General features: G+C 42.6%; 2 long non-coding RNA genes across 2 annotated transcripts in view; one reads left to right on the forward strand and one right to left on the reverse strand.

Annotated features, from left to right (window-relative positions):
* Positions 1–21,658, reverse strand: part of LOC142070785 (uncharacterized) — a 134,450-nt gene that overhangs the window by 12,371 nt on the left and 100,421 nt on the right. The window contains exon 2 of the long non-coding RNA XR_012666718.1: positions 19,990–20,085. This is a non-coding gene — a long non-coding RNA (uncharacterized LOC142070785). The remainder of the gene's footprint in view (positions 1–19,989; positions 20,086–21,658) is intronic.
* Positions 11,527–21,658, forward strand: part of LOC142070784 (uncharacterized) — a 74,373-nt gene continuing 64,241 nt past the window's right edge. The window contains exon 1 of the long non-coding RNA XR_012666716.1: positions 11,527–11,696. This is a non-coding gene — a long non-coding RNA (uncharacterized LOC142070784). The remainder of the gene's footprint in view (positions 11,697–21,658) is intronic.

Below are 21,658 nucleotides of genomic sequence, written 5' to 3' on the forward strand. Positions count from 1 at the left end.
AAAGGTTGAAATTCATCCTATGCAGAAGGCCAGTACAGGGTTTATGCAACATTTAAGGGCTCTAATATAATTTATGTAAGAATTAAATGGTGTCTTGGTCTTGTGCTGACTATCTTCACAGGGGTGCATTTCATCCAAGGATACGTGACCAGAGAGTGTCAGAACTGTGATTAGATTTCAGGTAACATTTTCCATAGTGACTGTCCTTGAACGTCTGTGGAATGTAGGCTCCTAAGTGCCTACATGGGGGGGCATGGATCAGCATTCACGCTGCATTCCTTTTCAGTATCCAACCCAAGCTGGGGAAGCTAGCGATCCAACCAGTGGACCAAATTTGATGATGAGTCCTGGTCACGTGGCACCTGAGGCATACTGCACATATGCTAAGAAGAAGTGCCCAGATTACTTCTGAAAATGGGATTTGGCTCCCTCAGACTTAAGAATCTTAAATCTAAACATGAAATTGAGAGCCAAGAACTCCTGAATGGTAAAATTTTCCAGAGCGCCTACAAGACTTAGGAGTCATCTCCGTCCCAGATGACAAATTGTTATACAAAGATTACAGTACGCCAAACAGCTGATGAGCAGTCTTCAGTTGCACTGTAGAGCAGGCAGTGGGAGAGCAGTCCAAATGTTGCTGCTGAGGGCAGTGTTGGCTCATGGTGTATTTTATCTTCTCTGTGAGATCCTTGTCCCAGTACATAAACAAATTTGTTTTTGTTTAAAGACTTTCCCACACAAGTGACTGCCAAGTTCAGAGGACTGCTCTGAGATTGATTTTGGGATTTTTTGGAACAAGAGATGAGATTATATAATAAAGTTAGTCTCAGTGAAGCAGTTGGGAGATGCTGTTTCAATCTACAACATAACAGCCAAAGGGACTAATAATAATAAAAAAAGAAGTCCTTTAAATGTTCATGGGTTTGCGAGGAAGGAATTCTACTGACCTTTGTAACATATAAATTGCATTTTCAGTTTAGCTGGTCCAATTGGAAATCAGAGTCACAAGGCAAAACCATGAATAGTGAATCAGGCCACAAGGAGTGTTCTGAAAAGAGTAAAACAGGAGCTAACTAATTTCTTCTGGAGGATCAGAATTATCTATTTAAATTCTTTACACACAGGCTGCTGTAGATACTTGAAACTAACAAAGTAACCAAGAAATGCATACACTCTAATGTTAATATAGTGATGTAGTGGTTTTCAAATTATGGTCCTTGGACTGCTCTTCCAGGTACTTCTGCTGTGACAATGTTGAATTCTCTGTTACTCTTCATGTAGATAGGCATCTGCTAGTTGTAGTCTAATTCAGAACTCAAAAGTTTTCCAGCAGTTTTTTACTGTTTCTTTTTAAAAGACACAATTGCACGATGTAAGCACCATAGCGCCTCCTTGTGTTGAGGCATGATGCTGCAAGGGGTCCCCACCCCTACTGCCTCCTCCTGGCAGTCTGCCTTTTCCTGAGTTTTCTGTTGCTCAGCCCTCTGGCCAAGTCACATCAAATCTAAACCCCTTCCAGGGTAACACAAACATCCAAACAAAAAGTGCTAATAAACATAAAGTAATAATTATTTGGCCCCTCTTCAACCAAACTAGTCACTACTACTTCTCTAACAGGATTCCCCACACTGCCTCAATCTCCTTCCTATTCCCTGTGCAGGAGCCAGTTTTCACCTTTAGGACTCTCTGGTCTGGAGGCCTACACCACCTCCCTTCCCAGAGCCTAGTGAGAGGAGCTCTATCACTGTTTCCCTTCTCCATGGACCCTGATAGTTCTTGAGGGCTCTCACTATCAACTCCAAGTCAGGGCTTGCCCCCATGGAGGCCTATTCTACCTCCTGTGGACTTCTTCAAGCCTACAGAAGGCCTGCAGCTGCTCCAAAGAAAACTCCTTGTAGGATTAGTACAGCAATACAGAGGATGGGAGAGGAAGTCCTCAAGGGGACTTCAATTTTACAAAGCAGTTCATTATAGAGCAAAATATTGAGAACCCCAGATAGGATTACTACAGATACCATCTAACGGATCCCATTGAAAACTACAGTTACAGGTTTACATGGCACTTTGAGTATTCCGCATGTGGGATTTATGTACTGAACAAGACATTGAATCAGTATTTGTGGAGCAGCTCAAAGTCATTCCTTGACATTCATTGTCTCAATCTTCATCTTTACAGCGGTCACCTCTGGCTGCGTATGGTGTACAATCAACCGCTACAAAAGCAATACAACTCCTAGAGCGGTGGAAGATCTTCTAATGAGGGTCTTTGGTGGGTTTGCAGCCTGCATTATTCTAGACATAACTACAAGCTCTCCTATTGCCTGAAGAAGGCAGGAGCCAAAATGTCATGAATTTATATTTATTCTTTAATTCTCTTTACTGGACTGAGCTAAAATGTGTGTGGATCAAGCCCTCTTCTGGATCAAACCCTTATAAATTATTTAAAGAACCACCATCTGCAAAAAGAAAAGGAGTACTTGTGGCACCTTAGAGACTAACCAATTTATTTGAGCATGAGCTTTCGTGAGCCACAGCTCACTTGAAGTGAGCTGTGGCTCACGAAAGCTCATGCTCAAATAAATTGGTTAGTCTCTAAGGTGCCACAAGTACTCCTTTTCTTTTTGCGAATACAGACTAACACGGCTGTTCCTCTGAAACCACCATCTGCAAATAAGACAGTCTCCTTATAACTTAATGACAATTGTATTATTCTAAAAATGAAGATAAGAATGCCTTTGTACATGAGCCTTTGCCCAACATACGAGATTAAGAATTGCCAAACTGCTTCCTTTGATATGCAATGTATAGATTTAAATCTGTTGTGAAATACAGAGGTTTGACTTGAACAGACCACTAAAACCTACTCTCTGTCACAACAAAGAAAGGACATTTTATTTTGCAGCGTCTGAAGAGCTGACAGTTAATAAAAACAACAACAAAAAAATCAAGGGATAAAGAACTGCTTGGAATAGGTCTAAATCTGGGGGATTAGCAGCATCTCACAATCTGTAAGAAAGAGGGGTAAAATAAATTGGGGGGGGAAGGAGCAGAGGGAAAACTCCCCCTCCTCTTCAGGGCTTGGGGGAGCAGTTCTCCCCCACATTTCCCCTCCTTCTTGACTAAGAGCTTCCCCTCCTGTTTCACTCTCGACACTAGCAACAAATCCAGTTAAAAATAAAATCACTAAGTGCAAACTGGCTTCCTTGAGGCATGCTGTTTCAGAGGAATCTTCTCAGCTTTGAGACACTATGCCAAAAAAAGGCCAGATCAGTAATTTGATGGGAAATCTATAAGGGTCATTTTATGTACTGCAGAAAGTGGTCATGGTGACTCAGTGGGTGGTTTTTCTTCCCTCTGAGTCAGTACAGACAAAAATGCTCATGCATGGTGTTAGCACTTCTAGCACCATTGTCCTCTCTGTCTTTTCGAGGAAACATTAAAATGTAGGCCCTGATCACTTGTGGTCATGAAAGATCCCATGCCCCTCTTTGTAGGGGAACTGGTGTTAATCCTGTACCAGTAAAATTTCAGGCCAGGTAATTACATTCTGACCACTTAATCCTCCCCAGTAGTTTCAACTGGGTATAGTATCCTTTATGCTCTGCCATAAAATGTTCTGAAACATTGCTGGACACTTCAGACAGTAGTGGCTGATTTCCGTGGCAGATGAAGTTATCCCTGTTGAGAGGTTTAGTTAATACTGGTCAAGCACTTTGAGCTTCTCAGATGTAAGACACTATGGAAGAGCAAGGTATCGTTGTTGTAAATAAAGTTAGGAGGAGGGGATAAGTATGCTCTGCCTTGAAGAAGTTTTGGGAACAACATTTGTTTTAACTCCTTATAAAGGAAAAACTCCCCTTTTGCCAATAGCTAGACATAAGCTGCATCTAAAAGCCAAAGCAGGTAGCAGAATAATCAGTGCTTCTTATCTGTCATTCTATCTGGCAATTAGGCACAAGTATTTGGAAAATCTGGGGAAAAAAAGCTGATCAAATTTTCTTTTTTTTGGTTAGTGAACAATATTTTAGAGCATCTGTTTCCTGGAATTCCAAACCAATCAGCTTCAGTTGTGAAAGTTTATATTCGGTTAGGTGTCATCTTTTGAAGCCAGGACTAATGATAGCATGATGAAATATGGCCCCGATGAAAATTAAAAAAAAAAAAAAAAGTTGCTTTTCTCCATTCTATGCCTCAGATACATTTAGGGTTCATAAGACAGATCTTTACTTTCTCAACTTTCTCCTGGGCAATGAATAAATTCTATGGGAATATTCAGTGCTGGCTTCAAAAGACACGTCAAATGCATGCACTCTTAGCTGAACTGTAGTCTTACTGCAGAGACCCACCAATAGGATAGTAAGTGTGGTGTTGTAGCATGAAAAATCATGCCAGAAAAACTTGGTGCTGCAAGCAATCCACACGCCTTTATTTGGCATTACTTCCTGGGTGGCTTGATCCTTTGACAAATATATCATATTCTAGCAATGCATTATAAGCCAAGGAGCCCTTGGACCCAGGCTTCATAAACATAAGAGATGCAATCCAGTCCAAGTCATCTGTCAGTTCTTGCTTGTACACAACAAATCAAGCTTATTGTTGAATGATATGTTATGTATATTAGATATCAAGATAATCGGCCTGATTCTGAACTCACAATAGTGTAATTCAGAAGTAACTCCACTGAAGGCAATGGGCCCGATTCTTCTCTCACACTAATTTATTTTTTTAGGCTATGAGCTCCATTCATTTCAATGGAGTTACTTCTGGTTTGCATAAGTAAAAGTGGGTGAAGAATTATCCGAAAATCAAGCAATAGCTGTTTCAGGCTATCAGGTATGCAAAACTGGAATGATAGTTATGCTAACTGCGGAGCTACATATATGCTTCCAAGAGTGGCATTTAACCCTTAGGAACAAAACATATTATTTGCAGTCAGACTTCTGAAACCCAACTCACTTCAACTGAGCTCCATGTGTGTAAGTGAGGGCAGAATTTGACCCTCAATGTTCAGTGGCAGAGCTGCTGTCTCTCTGTTGTGCATAGCGCGCTGTAAATGTATGCATAAGAACATAAGAATGTCCATACTGGGTCAGACCAAATGTCCATCCAGCCCAGTATCCTGTCTACCGACAGTGGCCAATGCCAGCTGCCTCAGAAGGAGTGGGCCTAACAGGTAATGATCTAGTGGTCTCTCTCCTGCCATCCATCTCCACCCTCTGACAAACAGAGGCTAGGGACACCATTCCTTACCCATCCTGGCTAATAGCCATTAATGGACTTAACCTCCATGAATTTACCCAGTTCTCTTTTAAACTCTGTTTTTCGTCCTAGCCTTCACAACCTTCGCAGGCAAGGAGTTCCACAGGTTGACTGTGCGTTGAGTGAAGAACTTCCTTTTATTTGTTTTAAACCTGCTACCCATTAATTTCATTTGGTGGCCCCTAGTTCTAATATTATGGGAACAAGTAAATAACTTTTCCTTATTCACTTTCTCCACACCACTCATGATTTTATGTACCTCTATCATATCCCCCCTTAGTCTCCTCTTTTTCAAGCTGAAAAGTCCTAGCCTCTTTAATCTCTCCTCATATGGGACCCGTTCCAAACCCCTAATCATTTTAGTTGCCCTTTTCTGAACCTTTTCTAATGCCAGTATATCCTTTTTGAGATGCCCTAAATCAGAGGTGGGCCACATCTGGCCTGCGGGACCGTCCTGTCCGGCCCCTGAGCTCCTGGCCGGGGAGGCTCGCCGCCGGCCCCTCCCCCACTGTCCTCCCACAGCCTAAGCTCGCCGTGCCGCCAGCGTGGGAGGGGGCTGCACTGCGGGGGCAGGGGAGAGCAGGGAGGGAGGCTCAACTGCAGCCTCAGGGGAGCAGGTGGGTGGCGGGAGTGCGGCCAACACGGGCCGAGGACTCAGGGAGAGCACCTGGCGGCCACGCAGTATTCAAGATGTGGGCGTACCATGGATTTATCTAAGGGCAATAAGATATTCTCAGTCTTATTCTCTATCCCTTTTTAAATGATTCCTAACATCCCATTTGCTTTTTTGACTGCCGCTGCACACTGTGTGGACATCTTCAGAGAACTATCCACGATGACTCCAAGATCTTTCTCCTGATTAGTTGTAGCTAAATTAGCCCCCATCATATTGTATGTATAGTTGGGGTTATTTTTTCCAATATGCATTACTTTATATTTATCCACATTAAAATTTAATTTGCCATTTTGTTGCCCAATCACTTTAGTTTTGTGAGAGGTACATCTGTGGAGAAGTTTCTGAAATGGCTGTTTCTGCTGGGGAATTCTACATGGCTTGTGAATTGCCAACCAAGCAGCGAAGGGTGCAAACTCTTTTTCTATACAGGTAACTGTTTGTATAGTACTCAATGAAACCATGATATTAAGAAAACAGAGGGAATGAAAGGTAGTTTTTAAAATTGGTATTATTATATTTCTATGACTGAGGCTTGTGGGATTTTTTGAGTAAGGAACAGAAGATTCCCACTGCCCACACCTATAATATTGTATCACTTGTTTTATATAATGGCATTCTAATATTTTCAGTGTTATTCTCTACCCCATTTCATATGCAGCCTAAACTTTGTTTGTGTCTATTACACACTCCCATTGAACAGTGCTTTCCTTGCGCTCTCCCACCCGCTCCCCTGCATATGCCTTACTCCTCGTGAGCCTCCTCATCTCCCCCAACTACTCATGTTCCTTTCCTTATGTTAAACTACAGTGTGAAATTAAAACCTTGGCTTTATCTTTGGCAAATTGAAATTATTATTATTTACACGGCACCCTTGGGGTCCCTGGCATTTTGCAGAAAAAAAATAAAGGATAATCGAGGGAACTGATCTTACAAACACTAACCACCAAACAACTGTTAATATGAGTAGTCCACTTGTCTTCACTAGGGCTGTTCCTTGCACCAAGTTTTTGCAGAACCAGGCATTTAAGACATAAATCACTGCTGGCCATCTGCACATGACCTGTAGGCGAGTCAGAGGGGAATAATTTGCAACAACTCTATTTAGGGCAGGGGTGGGTAAACTTTTTGGCCCAAGGGCCACATCGGGATTTCGAAACTGTATGGAGGGCTGGGTAGGGAAGGCTGTGCCTTCCCAAACCCTAACCCTATCTGCCCCCTCCCACTTCCCACCCCGACTTCCCCCCCCAGAACCCCCGATCCAGCCAACCCTCCCCACTCCTTGTCCCTCTGACTGCCCCCTCCTGGGACCCCCAGCCCCTAACCGTCCCCCCCGACTCCACCCCCTCTCCAACTTCCTCTGTTCCCTGACTGTCCTGACCCCTATCCACACCCTAGCCCCTATCCAACCCCCCGCTCTAAAGCCCCTTTCAGAATGCGGCCCTGCGAACATGGGCAGAGGACTCAGGAGGAGCAGGGGCAGCCGCGCAGCCAGAGAGAAGCGGCGGTTTCCCCTTCAAAGCGCCACTTCTCTCCAGCCAGCTGCGCGACCGCCTGGTGCTCCTCCCGAGTCCTTGGCCCGTGTTGGCCTCACTCCCGCCTGCTCCCCTAGGCTGCAGGTGAGCCTCCCTCCCTGCTGTCCCCTGCCCCCGCAGTGCAGCTCCCTCCCGCGCTGGCAGCACGGCGAGCTGAGGCTGCGGGGAGACAGCGGGGGAGGGGCCATGGGGGAGCCTCCCTGGCCAGGAGCTCAGGGGCCGGACAGGACAGTTCCGTGGGCCGGATGTGGCCCACCTCTGATTTAGGGCATAGCACAATTCTCCCACCTAGCCCTCCGGCACAGCCAGCGGTGTTGGTTGGCGCATGGGAGAGAGGGGATGGAGCTACGATTTCACCGATGTTGTTCTTAAGGCATGGAGAGCTGCTATTTAAACAGTTACTTCTGTTGAAAGATTACATAACTCTAACAGCAACCAGAGACTGGTGGTGACTGTAGCCTACAGCTCCCTGAAGTCCAGAGCCCCGCCTTCCAAAATGGAGGGTGACTTTGCTCTCTGCAACCATACCCACAACCTTGTTGCTCTTGAGGGAAGGGAAATCTCTGTGGGTAGGTGAGCATCACCCTGGAACATGGATTCCACCGCATGCTGGCAGGGTTGGATTAAGGCAATCCAGGGTCCTAGGCACACCATGACATGGAGCTTCCCATCCCACTTGGCAGGGGGCCCCTCCTCTTCCAGAGAGGGAAGGTCAGCAGCATGGGCCCTTTTGCACACACCCCCAGGAGTGGCAGCAGGCGACCCCCCAGTACTTACCCCAGTAACAGAGTTGTATCTGCTAGGGTCCGTGGAGGTGCCCCACTGAACTCTACTCCTGGCCCCCACACCCAGTTTTCTGCTAGGCTGGTGTTAGCAAGGCCTCTCAGAGCAGTGAGTCTTGGAGTTAGCAGCCCATAGAGATGTATGAGGTAGTCTGTATTGCCCACTCCAAATGGTCAAAAGCCAGGAGTCCTCAAACTAAAACTTTAAAAAACAAAACAAACAACCCTCCCCGCAAACACACAACTGTTAGCGTTCTTTTTTTAGGCTTTTGAGCCTTTAGCGTGCTCTTGAGTCACATTTTCAAGCTCTCTCTATCGTCATTTGGGCTAGAATTATTTTTAAAATGAAAACAGATTCTTTCCTAATCACAGGCTTCCAGCAGCTGGGGCTTTAAGACTCACAGTAAAATAGTGAATGGCAGCAACACTGGAGTTCACACTTCTCAAAGCTATTGTTTCAAGCTCTCTGCAGACACAGACAGATATCACTCTACTGGTTGCACTCAGGTCACTATCTCAAGATTTTCTTTTCAACCATGTGGGCTAGACACTTACTATTTTTTTTAAACGAAAGCTTAAGATTTTGCTGTCAGCACATGACTCCAGAAAGCTGAGCCCCAAGGTATGTGCTTATACCTTCATTCAGCCATGCAATTTGGGTGACTTTTTCATGGCCATGCAGGGTGTAAAGAGTGTCTCTCTGGAGCACCTCCCTAGTGGGGCTGGGCCCCCTCACCCACCACAAAGTCAGCCAAGTAAAGGCCACAGCCTCTTAATCCTGTTGGTGGCCCCACGCTGAGGAGCCTGTCTCCTTTCCTTCTGGGTGGGGAAAAAACAAAAGTTCAGGTCAACACAAATCAAGTCCCGCCCTGGGTCAATAACCAGGCCAAAAAAAAAAAAAAAAGTCAGCAGCACCACCTTACCACAGGGATGTCTGGGTAGGAGTTTTGCTAGAGTTCGCAGGGTTGGGTAACCAAGTCAGCCCCTCCCTATGGCTTACTCCTGAGGCCTAATGGACTCATCACAGAACTTTGAGGTTTCTGGCCTAAGCGTCTTCCTGCTGTTCCAGGAACTACTCTAGCCACTCCCAACACAGAGCTTCCCCTAGGGGTGCTGCAGCTTCCTCCTTTTAAAGCCCTCCTCCCTCCCATGTGTGACAGACAGGGTTACTTTAGCACACACAGCCTCCTAAGCTTCTTCCCTGTGGGTGTGGGGTTTATATTCTGTCTCCCTTTTCAGTTGTCAGGCCCTGTCAGGGCTAGTCCCAATCCAGCTGTAAGGACAGACAGTAAACAACATGGGAAGGGAGGGGGAGGCAGTAGGGATAGGAGAGTTACCACAGTGAAGATCATTTCATGTTACACAGCGTGTGCGTCATACCAGTTCCTTTTAAAATTGGCATATTGATATTTGGAGACAGTCACGTAAGAGGGCAAGCTAAGGAACAAAGGGAGCTGCCAAGGCGAATCTGGAGGTGAATGAGGGTGCATAACTGACAGGGGCAGGGAGGCGATGCTAAACATGGAGTTGTAGGTAAGAAGTCACTTGTGGGCGGAAGAAAGCAGATCAGTCTCACAGTGAGCTGAATTGGGAGATCACAGGTGTGAGCAGGGAGACAAGGTGTATTTCCATTACAATTAGTCACTGTGGTCTCAGTAAACAGCCTGTGACTTCTATTACTACTGGAACACTGTGACTACTAACTTACCTGTTACCTTGTCCTACTTTCTCCCCCTACCCCCGCTATCCCCTCTGTTCGTTTGTTCACCTGTTACATATTGCCAGACTCCCAGAGTGAAGCTCTCAGGGGCAGGGATTGTCTTTATGTTATTTGTACAGTGTAGTGGTTATCTGAAACATAGCTCGAGATGAAATTTATCACATAGCCAGGCAGTCAAAATCTTGAAATCCTCCTTGAAACCTTATAGGCTATGTTCCCTTGGGAAGCATAAATCTTCCCTCTTCTTGTTGCTGGGTTGCTTTTTTATTAATTATCAATTATTATTATTATTTTATTTTTTGGCTCTGCTGATGGAAATCTTCCCTGAGAGGCCTCCACTCCCTATAAATGCAAAGGGAGCCATGCTATTTGCAATACTGTTATAAAGACTTTTTTGGCAGGCCAAAAATAGCCTCAGGGCTATCTCGCAAGAGCCTATATTCAGTATTTCTGATTTGTCATTAAAGTCTTTCTGAATGTTAAACTTTTGTTGCCAACCAAAACAACCTTGTATCCCAAAGCTGGTCATTCACTTTGTCCATGTTCCTATGAACTAAACGAGGTTCTATTATTCCTCTTCCACGGTGATGCAACAGCAGAATTCTACTCTGGGAAAGACAGTGGGTCAAAAGGGGCTAGAAGATAGATGAAAGTAGGAGGGAACCTAGGGTACAGAGAGCAGGGGAAGAAAGGATGATCAATCTTTTCTTTGCTCTCTCACTCTTGGGGGCCCCAGTCTTGAGAGGTGTTGTCTACCCACATCATGGAACAGGCCCTTGATGTCTACTCCACTATCTTCCAAACAAGAGCAGATTGATGCTGGAAGATATTTAATAGCTCTTTAAAGAGTGCTTAGTCTTGCTTGGATCAGTGGTTCATTCTTGGGTGCTTTTGCCAATGAAATGAAATGTAAGTTGACAGTGTCAGGAAGGTATGCTGTGAGGAACTAAATATTAATAGTCCTGTATAACAAGATAGAAAATTCAAGAATGGATGACTGGAAGAAGTTATATAGAAAACAAAAGAAATACAGTTGGTCTTGAATGTAGTCATTTGTTCTACCCTGACATTTACATTGAGTGGGAGCATAGATCTCAGGCCCCACAAAGGTGAACAATGAAAGGAGACAGATTCAGCAGAGAATTTCAATGTGCAGAAAATACTGATGCCAACTTTGCTGGGTACAAATTTGAGACTACTGTAACCTTTGAGCTCTGATTGTGAAGAAATGCTATGCAGCCCGATATGATGGATTACCATGGGGATTACCAGCAGGCAGGGGGGAGAATAACATCATGAGTTATTTTGTTTTCAGTTCAACATTTATCTTTAAATATTTTTGCCTCTGAATTAGTTTCAATAAAACCTGCATCGCAGCAGAGGGACTCGTGGAGCTCCTTCAATAAAAAAGTCACTGTGTTTTATACGATAACACTGAACAGACTCCAGACACTCCATTTTCTTATCTTAGATATACAGTGCAGCATAACTCAAGCAAAGGGGAGATGTTAATGCATCTGTAACACTAGGTAACAGAAGCAACAGTAGCATGTTAGTGTAGTAATAACTCTCACATGTGGAATATCTGAAGATGGGTTTTATTGAATTCAGTTTATTTAACCAGGATAAACCCTTGAGATATGGATCTCATTTACAAGATGGTGTTGGCAAGAAGGCAGATTATTACAAGCACATGCAGAAGATAAGTATAAAACAAAAAGTGAAAGGTCTGTTTATATTTTTAATTACTGTCCTTTCATTACCAAAAATGTTAAGTGAAAAGAAAAGCATTAGAGATAACTATTACTTGATTTATCACAGAATAAAGGCAAAATATTCTACTTTGCTGCATTATTCTGTGCAGGGAATTTTTAACAGGATCCACTGTTCTTCATGCAGAACAAATTCTGAATATGCAACTGAATTCTGAATTGCAGAGAAGAGATTTGGATTGGAGATAGTTAATCTCTAACTTCACCTGCTGCTGAAATGCAGCCACTTCTGGGCAACACTAACCAACAGTTTAGGACACAATGTCAAGGAGAATACCATACTCAGTTGAAATTTCAGAGGGAATTTATATATCCAAAGTGAAATCTGACCAGGATTAATGCCTACTCTTGCTAAATATACTACAGAATCCACTCAGGACTTTACTTTTACATTTCACACAAAAGGCATTAAAAACACCTTTGTTTACATGAATGCATTTATTGTAATGGTTACCTTTTAAATGGCCCCTAAACAGATTACTGACCACATTAAAATTACATGCGGTATGCTGGAATTCAAGACTGGAAGGGGCTAGAGTGTTTTTCTTTCACAGTGTAATGCTGCTTGATAATCAAATGTCTCTGATAGGTAAATACAATCTTTCTCTTGTATTAAAGAGTTATTATGTTGTGTTTACAGTATATTCGCTTGGTCTGTAGCTAACATACTTTAAATACTCTTAAAGGTAATGGGCTGCCTGCCAATGACATCTGAAGACTAGCAAGCTGCATATTTTTCATAGATGTATAATTCTGAGTCTGCTTTTCTGCTCTTCCTTTGAATTTTAGATTTTCACCCTACCTGTGCACAGAATATCAATCAGCAGAAATTCAATAGGCTCTTCACCTCTCCTTACGTTGTTGATCTAGACTTCTAGAGAGAAGCTGACTTGGCCAACTAGTTACAGGCAAGGGGAATGCTGTGCTAAACATAATAGCAAATGACTGCTATTGTTAAAGTGGATTAACATTTTTTTATTCAGCCGTAATGTAAATAGAAGTACAATAGTGTTATGATAACTCAGCAACATTATCTTGAAGGAGAGCTTGCCCCAGCATCTACTGTATAAGTAAAGCCAATAGGGCTTTCTTTTGTTTGCTTCTGGAGGCACAATTCTCTATCGTTAAAGTGGAGCACTGGGGATCAGGGGATCTGTGTTATACGTTCAAGCTCTTTCACTGATTCACTGTGTGACCTTGGGCAACTCATACAGAGGAGTATTATTATCTGGGTGGGACCTGTTTGTAGGTGGAATTTGTCCCCAATTTTGTGTCCACAGTTCAACTGTGTACAGAAATCTGAGTAGGTGGCCTTCTAACTACCTGATTTGCACCCACAATCAAGAAATCAGATGTAACTAATATTTGCATCAACAATCGAATTTCAGGTGCAAAACTTCAGGTGTGAATTGGAGGCTTCTAAAAATGTACCCCTTAATCTTTCTTTTGTCTCAGCTTCTCCATGTATTTTTGTCTCTGAATTGTAAAGTCCCATCATCTGCTAGGTAGCTGAACAGAAAGCAGCAGCTCCTGAAATTACACTTTACCTGAGACTGATGCTTTATTCCTCCAGTAGAGGGTACTGTAAACCTCAGTAAGCTTCCTGTCTGTTTTTTCTACCTTTTAAAATGTAGAATGTTACTGTGGGTTGGGTGTGGGTCCATCACAGCTACCCATGTAATTTCTCAGGGATTGAGGGGGGCAGAAGAGGAGGTGACTATAGCTAGTGAGGTACATTCATCCAAACTGCAAGATCACAAGCTTTCTTGCCATTTAACTTGACGAGTGTGTCTCTGTTAGATGAAAAAAGAAAAGGAGTACTTGTGGCACATTTGAGACTAACAAAGTTATTTGAGCATAAGCTTTCGTGAGCTACAGCTCACTTCATTGGATGCATTCAGTGGAAAATACAGTGGGGAGATTTATATACATAGAGAACATGAAACAATGGGTGTTACCATACACACTGTAACGAGAGTGATCACTTAAGGTGAGATATTACCACCAGGAGAGCGGGGGGGGGGGGGGGGGGAGGGGAGAGGGGAACCTTTTGTAGTGATAATCAACGTAGGCCATTTCTAGCAGTTGACAAGAACGTCTGAGGAACGGTGGGGGGTGGAATAACACCCATTGTTTCATGTTCTCTATGTATATAAATCTCCCCACTGTATTTTCCACTGAATGCATTCGATGAAGTGAGCTGTAGCTCACGAAAGTTTATGCTCAGATAAATTTGATAGTCTCTAAGGTGCCACAAGTCCTCCTTTTCTTTTTGCGAATACAGACTAACACAGCTGCTACTCTGAAATCTGTTAGATGACTGTCTCTGTCCTTTAGAGTTGGGTGAATAATACAAAACATTTGCCATGAATATTCATTGGAATTTCTAAATGAATTTTCTTATTTGCCCCTTTGTGCATTTGCTTTTTATGAACATTCAAGTAGTGCAGATTACTGGCATAAAAAGTTGTGAAAAGCAGATTTTGGGGAAAATTTCAGTGTTTGCTCTGGAAGTGCTTGCATGCTCATCCAGGCCTCAGTACAGTGACATCCTTAAGCATGTGCGGACAGGTTTCAGAGTGGTAGACATGTTAGTCTGTATAAGCAGAAAGAACGAGCATGTATTTTCCACTGCATGCATCTGATGAAGTGGGCTTTAGCCCACGAAAGCTTATGCTCAAATAAATTTGTTAGTCTCTAAGGTGCCACAAGTGCTCCTCGTTCTTTCTTTAAGCATGTGCCTAACTTTAAGCTTGGGTAGTCTCACTGAACTTGCTGAAGTGAACAGAACCAATGTCATAAGTCTTTACTGACAAATCAAAACTGAGCAGCACAGACTGAGTTGTTTAGAGTACTCATGATCAATCCACACAGTATAAAATTTAAAGAGATATAAAAAATGAATGAAGAAACCACAACTCGATCACGAATATGCAACAAACAGAAAAAAAAAAGAGGCTACTTTTGGTTGTTATGAATCAGCTCTGGTCCCTGTGAAGGCTGCAATGAAAAGAAAGTCTAAAAGGAATGCTGACAGTTGCACCACTAAAAATAATTCTGAAAAGTCAGGCTTAAACCGAGAGGACAGTGTCACATTTTCCATCAGAACATCATAGTTTGCTGTGTGTGGCTAATGCATAGTGAGCAATGAGGTGTCAGGGGAGAAGGTTTGTCTATTACAACCCAATCTGTAGGTTTTCGATAACTTCAATTTATTCAGTGACTTTTATCTCAGATACAGCAGTGCGGGAAGCTTTACAAGCACCTACATAGACAGATCACAATTTTCTCAAATGTGTACTGTTATGTTGGCTCTATGCCTGTTGCGGAGATATGGCTGCTTTATGCTCTCATTGCTTTATAGGAGCAGCTGTTAAGGAGTGGGGTGGAACACAAGATTGAGCCCATTGTGTCAAATGAGGCCAGAATAATAAAGATTCATTATAGGAGGAACAATAGTGACCCCTATATTAAGATTGCCTAATATTTCCCATGATAAAAAAAATTCCAATCACTTTTTGCAGCAAACATTTGAAATTTGGCAGGGGGTTAGTTCTGCTGCTAGGGAAGTGCCTTTTGCTCCCTCTGTGAAAATTTATTCAGATTTGGCTGTATTACGTGCTGTTAAAAATAAAAATAACAAAATCACCATTTGCAGTCTGTGAAGGCCTATAGAACTTGCAAGAGATTTGCCGCTCAAATCTCTGATCATTCCATTTCCACTGAGCACGCCCCAACACCATTGAACCTCCTTACAGACCCCACCACATTGAGCATGCTACTCTACATCTCCTTGTGTCATGCTAAAGCAATCACATGGGCGTAGGCACAACCACAGGCACAACCACTGGGGAAATGGGTCAGGGGACAGGCCCAGCCTCAGAAATAGGCATTAGGTAGACCATCTTTGGGTCACGATTACCACTATTCTGCTTGTGTAAATTTTGCAGTTTAGCGTATTCATGGCATCTGGTAAGAGAAGTCACACTATAGATTTGATCCAAATCCCACTGAAGTCAGTAAGGGTCTTTCCATTGACTTCAGTGAGCTTTGAGTCAAGCCTCATAGCAGGTTCATGCTATACACCTTTAAATTCTCTCTCTGGTATGATTTCACAGTGATGTAGTTGAGACCATTGTAGATCCATATATTCTAATGTCAGAAGAGACCATTGTGATTGTGATCACTTAGTCTGACCTCCTGTATAGCACAGGCCCTAGAACTTCCTCAAAATAATTCCTAGTGCAAATCTTTTAGAAAAACATCCAATCTTGATTTTAAAATTGTCAGTAATGGAGAATCCACCACAACCCTTGGTTTCAATGGCTAATTACTCTCACTGTTGAAAACATACACCTTGTTTCCAGTCTGAATTTGTCTGGCTTCAATTTCCAGGCATTGGATTGTGTTATACCTTTCTCTGCTGAATTAGAAAGCCCATTATTAAATATTTGTTCTCCATGTAAGTACTTATAGACTGTAATCAAGACACCTCTTAATCTTCTCTTTGTTAAGATAAATAGATAGAACTCCTTGAGTCTATCACTATTAGGCATGTGTTCTAATTCTTTAATCATTCTTGTGGTTCTTCTCTGAACCCTCTCAAATTTATCAACATCCTTCTTGAACTGTGAGCACCAGAACTGGACACAGTATTCCAGCAGCGTTCACACCGATGCCAAATCCAGAGGTGAAATAACTTCTCTAATTCTATTCATCATTCCCCTGTTTATGCGTCCGAGGATTGCATTAGCTCTTTTGGCCACAGTGTCACACTGGGAGCTTATACATAGCTGATTATCCACTGATTACCCCCAAATCTTTTTCAGAGTTGCTGCTTTCCAGGAGCAAGTATCCCAGCCTGTATGGCCTACAATCTTATTTCCAGATCCATACATTTACATTTAGCTGTATTAAAATGCATATTGTTTGCTTGTGCCCAATTTACCAAGCGATCCAGATCGCTCTGTATCATTGACCTGTCCTCTTCATTGTTTACTACTTCCCCAATTTTTGTGTTATTTGCAAACTTTATCAATGATGATTTCATGTTTTCTTCCAGGTCACCAATAAATAGCACAGGGCCAAGAACTGGTTCCTGTGGGGCCCACTGGAAATAGACCCACTTGATGACGATTCCCTGTTTACAGTTACATATTGAGACCTAGCAATTAGCCAGTTTTTAATCCATTTGATGTTGGTGCCATGTTAATTTTATATCATTCTTTTATAAAATCAAAATGTCATTTGGTACCAAGTCAAATGCCTTACAGAAGTCTAAGTTTATTGCATCAACACTATTACCTTTATGAACCAAACCTGTAATCTAATAAAAAAAAACAAGTTAGTCTGAGAGGATCAGATTTTCCATACAGTATATCCATCTTGATTTGCTTAATTACATTACCTTCCTTTAGCTCTTTATTAACTGAGTCCAGTATCCGCTGCTCCATCTTGCCCTGGGAGTGATGTTAGGCTGTGTTGTGGGGTGGAGAGAGGGTGTTATAGCCCTATGGCTGAGTCCAAATGACCACCCTAAGCCGCAGGTCAGTATGGCCTAATGGCCAGAGTCAATAAGGCAGCCCTCCTATTTGGGGCTGTTTGGCCTAGTGCCCAGGGTGGAAATGGGCTTCCACCCAGGGGTGGGTGGTGGTTGGGGTAGGGGGACCTGGGCCTCCCTACTCTACCAGGTCCCAACCCACGGCTCTGATAGTGGCGAATGGATTCACTATAAGTTTAGCAGGGATCCGTCTAAAACATGCTGCCTTTGTCCCGGTTCCACAACCAGATCAATGTCTAGTTCCCCGGGCTACTTACTACCCTGTTTTCCAGCACTGCCATCCACAGGTCTCCTGGGCTCCATCTCCTCTTGGGCGTCCATGGGCAGGAGGGTATCTGCCTGGGTCTCAGTGCACCTGGCTTCCAGGGTATGGGGCTCTAGCAGCTCCTAGGAGGGAGCCTGCAATGTGCGTCCTCCTTCCTCGATGGTCAGGGCAGACTGAGCTGGTGCTGGTACACCCTATCATAGGCTGACAGGCCTATAATTAATCAGGTCATCCAATTTACCCTTTTTAAAAATTGGCACAACATTAGCTTTCTTCCAGTCAATCCCAGTGCTCCAAGACTTATTGAAAATCATCAACAATCCAGCAAGCTCCTCAGCCAGTTCTCGTAAAACTCTTGGATGCAAGTTATCTGTATCTGCTGATTTTAAAATGTCGAACTTTAGTACCTTTTGTTTAACATCCTCCAGAGAGACTAGTGAAATGGAAGAAGTGTTATCACCATATGATGAGACTACATCCTCTCTTTTTACCCAAATACAGAAGAGAAACATTTATTGATCGCTTCTGCCTTTTCTGTATTATTACTGATAATTCTACCATTTCCATCTCGTAATGGACCAATACCATTGTCAGGATTCTTTTTATTTCTAATATATTTTAAAAACTCCTTCTTATATTTAAAAACCCTGCTGGTCATAGATTTCTCTTTGTGTGCCTAGGCCTTCCTTATCAGTTTTCTATAATTCCTAGCTTCTGATTTATACTCATTATATCTGCTTCCCTTTTCTTCTATTATATATATATACACACACACACACATTTACAGCTACCTTCACTTCCCCTCTAAACCATATTATTTTTTTAAGCAGCACAGCCTACTCCCTCAGTTATAGAACTGTGTCTTTCTGGGCATCTAGTAAAGTGTTCTTAAATATTTCCCAAAAGCATTCATATTTTTCTGATTAAATTATTCCTCTGATTTAATTCAGACAGAGTGGGTAGAATAGTTCATATCCCTGAGACAGGGGGTATAAGTGGTTAAAATAAAATTCAATCTATAGTTTGATCAGATGGAGTAACATTGCTGCTATAGGGACTTTCCTTAAGAGGACAGCATGCTCAGGCTCATGCTCTAATACTTTCCCCCAAGTTTTAGAAAACGGGCCAAACTATATGTCCCTCTTTGATTTTCAGATGAAATGTGACCTCCTCTCTCAGTTACATGAAATAACAATAGGCACATATGAAAATTGTGTAGCTCAGAATTGTCCACATGGCCAAATTCAACAAATTAGCAGCCAAAAATCTTAATCAGATATTTAATCTTTCAACCATGTAAGTGAGATTTTGTGTTTACAGTGGCAATGGGCCAGTTTAACCTCAGAAAAGAGAGATTGCTAGCCCCGTCCTTGAAGCTGCAAAGCCTGAGAGAAGTGTCTCTCTGCTAATCAGGTCCATCTGACCTGCGGCTCACATGAAGGCTGTCATCATTGCCACTTGCTGCTATGTGCTGGCTTATTCTCTAGATTTGTTTTAAGCTTTGAGAAACAGGAGCAATTGTCTCTTTGTCTTCAGCTACGGTGTTAAAAATTGCCCAGTTCATCCAAGGATAATAAAAAAACAGAAAAATATAAAGCACTGATGATACCACAGCATACGTTTACATGTAATTCAATACATTATTGATGAACTCCTACTATACCCAACTACTGAATGTTATATGCCAAATTCTGGATCACCATGCCATGGTGTCTCAAAGAGATGCACAGACACACTGCAAAAACGAAGTAAATATACATCCATATTCTGTCCCTCAGTCTCCTGTTCCTCACATGCATGTGCACATGTGCTATTTCTGCCAGGAACATGACCAATTTGCAAAGGCCCAATGTGTAAGGACTCTCCGTGTCTGTGTGTGTGTAAACATGCAGACCATTGCCATGACCCCCAAGAGCACAGTCCACAGCCCCCTCTTTTGCTGAGGGTCTGCACAGTAGCATCTCTATGGGTTTGAAAGTTTGTGAGGTGTTCAGATAATACAGTAATGGGCCATAGAAATAGCTGGCTGGCTGGATCAATTTAGAGGAGTCAAAGGTGGGACAACTAACTTTGGTTGGGTGAAGTTTTCTGGCAAATGCCTGTGCACAACACTTGCTGGAATTTGGTATCCAATTTGACTTCCATAATCCACTTGGAAATACACATTTCCCCCAGAACAATACTTCGCTACTTGGACTGTCTCTGCAGGGATTGAGAAGGAAAAAGTCAATGGGCTACAATGGGAGAGCTCTTCAAGCAGGGTTGAGGGGAGAAGAAGCTGGCACTTTCCTGGCAATGGCTCTAGCACCCTACTGCATCTCTTCCTTCAGCAGTTAAAGCAGCAGCTGCTAAGTAGCTTGGGGGAGACACAGGAGCACTGCCTGTTTCTCCTTGGCCATGTGGGATCTTTTGAGGTCACTTACCATGAAGGGCTTCAGAACTGCTGCTTCCTGTCATTCCAGAGCCACTTACAGGAAGCTGCCACTGGTTCTGCTACTGATGTCAACAGCATCTGCTTCCTGAAGAAGGACATAGGAGAGAAGGTTAATGAAAATTCTATCATTTAAAAATGAAATTAAGAAAAGGCAAAGGTTGGTAAATGATTGTAAGCAACCCTTCAGGTTTATAACAGTGAGTGTCATCTTGGTAGGTGGTAAGGGGCAGGGTAAGAAAATGATACCCACACACTTCAATTGCAGCTGGTGGTCAATTTATGATCAGAAGCAGGAGGTACAATAGTTCTTGTAGTATTTATCCTAGCAGTGTCACTGCAGCTACTATTTTTACCCTCATAAATTAGAGATGATCTCATACCAGATCACTGGATCCAAAACTTCCTGAACTTTAGGAAAGTGTAATTCTCATCAAGATGCAAATGCTATGGCTTGGGCCCTTTTTATAATTTGCCCAAAGTATAAATCTGAACATCCTTCTGCTTTGGGAAATCTTGAACTGTGATTTGAATTTTGATCTGAACTTTATGACTTGGGCCTGTCTCTTGATCAAATATCTAATCATTTAAAAATATTTTTATGCAAGCACAGCCTTCTTGGCACAAATACAGTCAGAACCAAAGATTAGTGTTAGCCAGTCCATATTTCTAATGATGAAATGTCAGTTCACAGCTGTGCAGTGGGCAGTTTTTCTGGTTCCCATGCAACAAATAGATGCTGGGATATGTGTTTAAAATGCCCACACTCAGTGTAACCATGGAGAGGCCAGAACACTATACACTGTATCTGTATTAGGGTTTTATACTGCTGCACAACACTGTGGTATCCAGGCTACTTCCACACAAAATCAATAGCAATAGTAAAATCCCTAGTGGACTTCAGGGCATCTCTGGCTATTCTGCCTCTTTCAGGTGTACCTCTGCCTGAGGTGTTCTTACATTTTAGGAAGGCTGTATATACAGCTCCTATCTTGCTGCTCTGACACAACTCTTATGATTTCTGTGTAAACCATACTACTCCACAGTCCTCCAAAAACGCAAATGTTTCCTACGTTCTTAATTGCTGCAATTTTGTTGCATTTGTTGTTCACAGGACTATGATTAATGTCATAACAGGTCTGTGGACATTCTTTACTTTACCTTGACAGTGGAACAACAGTGGTGACAAAGAACAGGTTAAGACATAATGGACCTCTCGTTTGCAAGGAATTACCTAAGAGTGCTTATAAAGATATCAGCCTTGTTATTCAATTATTATGTAATCTTATTCATCGTTATTACCATCTGGGTCCTTATATTTCATTTTAGAACTGTGAGAAACATAGCCTCTGAGTAAACCCATATTAAACACATACACTGTATACATAACTCCCCATGCAATGAGAGCAAAGATACACAGAATGTTAATTATGGGAATGTCAGAGGTCAAACAGAATGTTGTCTTGCCCTGCCCAATTGCTGATGGGAAGCTAAAAGATGATTAGTTCATTTTCATAGCAATGCTATTGGTTAAAATTAGAAATGGTCCAAAAGCACAACATTTGGAACTAGATTTCACACATCATAAAATCTAGGTTTGTTCAGATACAGAGTTTTGGTTTGATCCACTACAGAATTAAGAGCCAGCTTCCTGTGGAATA

The sequence above is a fragment of the Caretta caretta genome, chromosome 2 (genome assembly GCF_965140235.1).
Source record: "Caretta caretta isolate rCarCar2 chromosome 2, rCarCar1.hap1, whole genome shotgun sequence".
NCBI lineage: Eukaryota > Metazoa > Chordata > Testudines > Cheloniidae > Caretta > Caretta caretta.